We start from the raw sequence: 5,000 nt of genomic DNA, 5'->3' as shown, positions 1-5,000 counted from the left end.
TGCGTTTCATGAAGAGTTATTGCCAATATGCGACATTCCCGCTGTCCCTATACATGAGCCGCGACCTGTACCACTTACGAGCGAGAGACGCGATCGCGTTGCTCACTGTACGGCGTCCGATACCGAGCCATCAGCATGTCGGTCCCCATGCGCGTTGCACTCGCACTCGCAGTCGCAAAAACGTGGGGCAAATATATTACGCGGAAGAGTTATAACAGACCGAGCCCCACTGCATGAGGGGAGTCTTTGTCACTAATGTACACAGATGGAACATTTTGGACTGGAACCAGATTACCCGTACACACGGCGCTGATTAGTAATCAATGCAGAGCCATCAAACTACAGAATATATATACAACTGTCCGTATACATGCTGAAAGAGTCTGCCCACAATGGGAACCACACGTCAGCCAGCCACTCTGATCACGCACCACTCTCTGCTTCTAACGGGCGCACATACAATATGTAAGCACCAGCATGGAACAACATCCAGTGCATCCTCTCCGCCACATTACACAATCCACACTATCACAACCAGACCAGGAGGTCCATGCGGAAAATACAATATCCCACCCTTTCGACATCCACCATTGCGCAGATCAGGCACCAACACCCACACATGTCCTATACAACGGTGCACCCAACATCACAATAGTACCTCCTGTCACAGCGCACAAACAATGACATGAGTCAAAGACACAGGTCTGACACAAGCATAGAATTGGAGCGCCGCCTCTAATAAGCCAAAGGTGCATCCTGACGTGACAAATCTGATCATGTCACAAGCATTCACTTACTATAATCACTATCAACGAACCTGCCGCCCCCGCCCCCCCCTACACCTTTCCTTACAACAACGTGTAACCTAACCTAACCTAACCTATGTTGTACCTTAACCTAACCTATGTTGTACCTTAACCTAACCTATGTTGTACCTTAACCTAACCTATGTTGTACCTTAACCTAACCTATGTTGTACCTTAACCTAACCTATGTTGTACCTTAACCTAACCTATGTTGTGCCTTAACCTAACCTATGTTGTGCCTTAACCTAACCTATGTTGTGCCTTAACCTAACCTATGTTGTGCCTTAACCTAACCTATGTTGTGCCTTAACCTAACCTATGTTGTGCCTTAACCTAACCTATGTTGTGCCTTAACCTAACCTATGTTGTGCCTTAACCTAACCTATGTTGTGCCTTAACCTAACCCATGTTGTGCCTTAACCTAACCCATGTTGTGCCTTAACCTAACCCATGTTGTGCCTTAACCTAACCCATGTTGTGCCTTAACCTAACCCATGTTGTGCCTTAACCTAACCCATGTTGTGCCTTAACCTAACCCATGTTGTGCCTTAACCTAACCCATGTTGTGCCTTAACCTAACCCATGTTGTGCCTTAACCTAACCCATGTTGTGCCTTAACCTAACCCATGTTGTGCCTTAACCTAACCCATGTTGTGCCTTAACCTAACCCATGTTGTGCCTTAACCTAACCCATGTTGTGCCTTAACCTAACCCATGTTGTGCCTTAACCTAACCCATGTTGTGCCTTAACCTAACCCATGTTGTGCCTTAACCTAACCCATGTTGTGCCTTAACCTAACCCATGTTGTGCCTTAACCTAACCCATGTTGTGCCTTAACCTAACCCATGTTGTGCCTTAACCTAACCCATGTTGTGCCTTAACCTAACCCATGTTGTGCCTTAACCTAACCCATGTTGTGCCTTAACCTAACCCATGTTGTGCCTTAACCTAACCCATGTTGTGCCTTAACCTAACCCATGTTGTGCCTTAACCTAACCCATGTTGTGCCTTAACCTAACCCATGTTGTGCCTTAACCTAACCCATGTTGTGCCTTAACCTAACCTATGTTGTGCCTTAACCTAACCCATGTTGTGCCTTAACCTAACCCATGTTGTGCCTTAACCTAACCCATGTTGTGCCTTAACCTAACCCATGTTGTGCCTTAACCTAACCCATGTTGTGCCTTAACCTAACCCATGTTGTGCCTTAACCTAACCCATGTTGTGCCTTAACCTAACCCATGTTGTGCCTTAACCTAACCCATGTTGTGCCTTAACCTAACCCATGTTGTGCCTTAACCTAACCCATGTTGTGCCTTAACCTAACCCATGTTGTGCCTTAACCTAACCCATGTTGTGCCTTAACCTAACCCATGTCGTGCCTTAACCTAACCCACGTCGTGCCTTAACCTAACCCACGTTGTCGCCTAACGTAACCCACGTTGTCGCCTAAACCTGCTCTGTAATTGTTATACGACTCGTTCAATTAGTGTAGTGTTGCCCACCCGCAACCCTCGCAATATAGTTCGCTACTCGCACTCCCCGCTCCCCTGTGTATCGCTTCATGTTAAACACCTTGCAAGTCTTGCTCACTTTCCACATGCTCCTGCTGTACACTGTAATGTGGATGGCAGCAGGACGTACATGCCGCCCCTCCCCACGTCCCCACCTTGCCCCCTGCCTTCGCAAGCTGGTTGGTGAGAACTTTGCATGTTCAATGCCCTCCGCATGCGACGTACTCAGGCTACGTTGTGGTGCGGCCTGTGTCAACTGTCCGCTAATGTCGTACGCGTAAACCACAATCTGTACTGCACATTCGTCCTTATGTACTGAATGATACATCGTGGCACATGTGTGACCGTACAACGACTGCGCCCAAAAACGGCGGACCATACAGTGCAAATATTGTGCACGCAGCTACGTGTCGTCTCCCTATGAGAGCTGGATTGCAGTGTGGTACGCCATAGAGACGTGTGGGAGGAACGGACGCCGTGGATGGCGATCAGCATGAGCTGTCTGTTGATGTATTCGGACCTAGTCGTCTCTCCTCACACACCGTGATGGCATGGTGCACCGCGTTCCATATCTGCGACATGCTACAGAGGCCGGTTGACAGTCGTTCGAGCAATGGACATCGCATACGTACGGGGGCCACCTTCCACGTATTGTCTAGGCGTGCACATTTTGTTGCGTGTATGTGGGCAGACGTAGTGTGGCGTGACACCTGACACAGGCATGCAATAATCGTGGAAGTTGCAAATGGCGATGGACGCCTGCGTTTTCTGGTGAAGTTACGCAAATGAACAAATGGTAACCTGTTGTGGTGCGGTTGTTCTCGCTAGGGGTGAATCGGTGATGGCGACGATAGGTTGAGGTACTAACCGGTTGTTCCAGCGATACCCACCATGCCGACGAAACTGAACGGCATCTGGGTGTGAAGCGATACGCGGCGGTGGCTGGGTGGGACCGTCCCCGGCCGGTGAGGGGGCGCCTCCCGGCGTGCTGGCCGCGCGGTGCGTGGGCGCACGCGCTACAGCCGGCTGGTGGGGGCGGCCAGTGGCAGGCGCGCCGGCCGACGGACGCGGCAGGCGTCGCAGCTGCGCGCCGGCGCACCCTGCGCGCGGCGCCGTGCGGCCAAAGTAGGTCCTCGCGGGCCCGGTGCGAAGCGCGGTGGACATCTTCAGTGTGCTGGTCCGATTGAGGACTGTGTGCGTTGAGGATGCGCTGCCGCCCGGCGCTCGGCGCCGCGACGCCGTCTGCTGCTCGGTCGCCCCAGCGGTTCTCGCTGGTGGTTTGTATCGCAGCTGTGCGGATGTGTTGGCGCGTGCGCTGTGCTGGGAGAGTTCGCTTCGGCACCCAAGTGGGGCTTTTGTCCTTCTGTGGCGCTGGCGTTGGAGCTGCCGGTCACCGTAGGTGGCGCGTGTTGTCTCCCGCCGGCAATGCCACGACAGCACGCTCCCGGGCCTCTGTCGGCAGCGGCAAGCTCAGTTGGGAGCACGGGTGGTCGCACCGAAAGCGTCTACTCGCCTAACTCCGGGCGATTGCGCCTCTCTCGAACCCGACCAAGTACTTGGGACGGCGCTGCGCGCCGCCGGGACCTGAGAGGGTTTCGAGGTGTATTGTGCAGGGGAGCTCAGCCTCCTCCTGTTTGCAGAATGATTGAGCGGACGCTTGCGTGTTCGCGCGGGCCCCCGGGACACACTCCCGGGCGGCCGGCTGCTCAGCTCTAGTTGACGCAGCTCCCTGGTTGATCCTGCCAGTAGTCATATGCTTGTCTCAAAGATTAAGCCATGCATGTCTCAGTACAAGCCGCATTAAGGTGAAACCGCGAATGGCTCATTAAATCAGTTATGGTTCCTTAGATCGTACCCACGTTACTTGGATAACTGTGGTAATTCTAGAGCTAATACATGCAAACAGAGTCCCGACCAGAGATGGAAGGGACGCTTTTATTAGATCAAAACCAATCGGTCGGCTCGTCCGGTCCGTTTGCCTTGGTGACTCTGAATAACTTTGGGCTGATCGCACGGTCCTCGTACCGGCGACGCATCTTTCAAATGTCTGCCTTATCAACTGTCGATGGTAGGTTCTGCGCCTACCATGGTTGTAACGGGTAACGGGGAATCAGGGTTCGATTCCGGAGAGGGAGCCTGAGAAACGGCTACCACATCCAAGGAAGGCAGCAGGCGCGCAAATTACCCACTCCCGGCACGGGGAGGTAGTGACGAAAAATAACGATACGGGACTCATCCGAGGCCCCGTAATCGGAATGAGTACACTTTAAATCCTTTAACGAGTATCTATTGGAGGGCAAGTCTGGTGCCAGCAGCCGCGGTAATTCCAGCTCCAATAGCGTATATTAAAGTTGTTGCGGTTAAAAAGCTCGTAGTTGGATTTGTGTCCCACGCTGTTGGTTCACCGCCCGTCGGTGTTTAACTGGCATGTATCGTGGGACGTCCTGCCGGTGGGGCGAGCCGAAGGCGTGCGACCGCCCCGTGCGTGCTCGTGCGTCCCGAGGCGGACCCCGTTGAAATCCTACCAGGGTGCTCTTTATTGAGTGTCTCGGTGGGCCGGCACGTTTACTTTGAACAAATTAGAGTGCTTAAAGCAGGCAAGCCCGCCTGAATACTGTGTGCATGGAATAATGGAATAGGACCTCGGTTCTATTTTGTTGGTTTTCGGAACCCGAGGTA

General features: G+C 52.6%; 1 non-coding gene across 1 annotated transcript in view; it reads left to right on the top strand.

Annotated features, from left to right (window-relative positions):
• Positions 1-4,047: 4,047 nt before the first annotated feature.
• LOC124765241 overlaps positions 4,048-5,000 on the top strand; it is a 1,909-nt gene continuing 956 nt past the window's right edge. Inside the window, exon 1 of the ribosomal RNA XR_007012834.1 lies at positions 4,048-5,000. This exon is cut by the window's right edge and continues 956 nt beyond it. This is a non-coding gene — a ribosomal RNA (small subunit ribosomal RNA).

This window comes from Schistocerca piceifrons, unplaced genomic scaffold (genome assembly GCF_021461385.2).
Source record: "Schistocerca piceifrons isolate TAMUIC-IGC-003096 unplaced genomic scaffold, iqSchPice1.1 HiC_scaffold_654, whole genome shotgun sequence".
NCBI classification, from domain to species: domain Eukaryota; kingdom Metazoa; phylum Arthropoda; class Insecta; order Orthoptera; family Acrididae; genus Schistocerca; species Schistocerca piceifrons.
The sequence above is the reverse complement of the archived record's forward strand: the minus strand, read 5'-3'. Positions and strand labels throughout refer to the sequence as shown.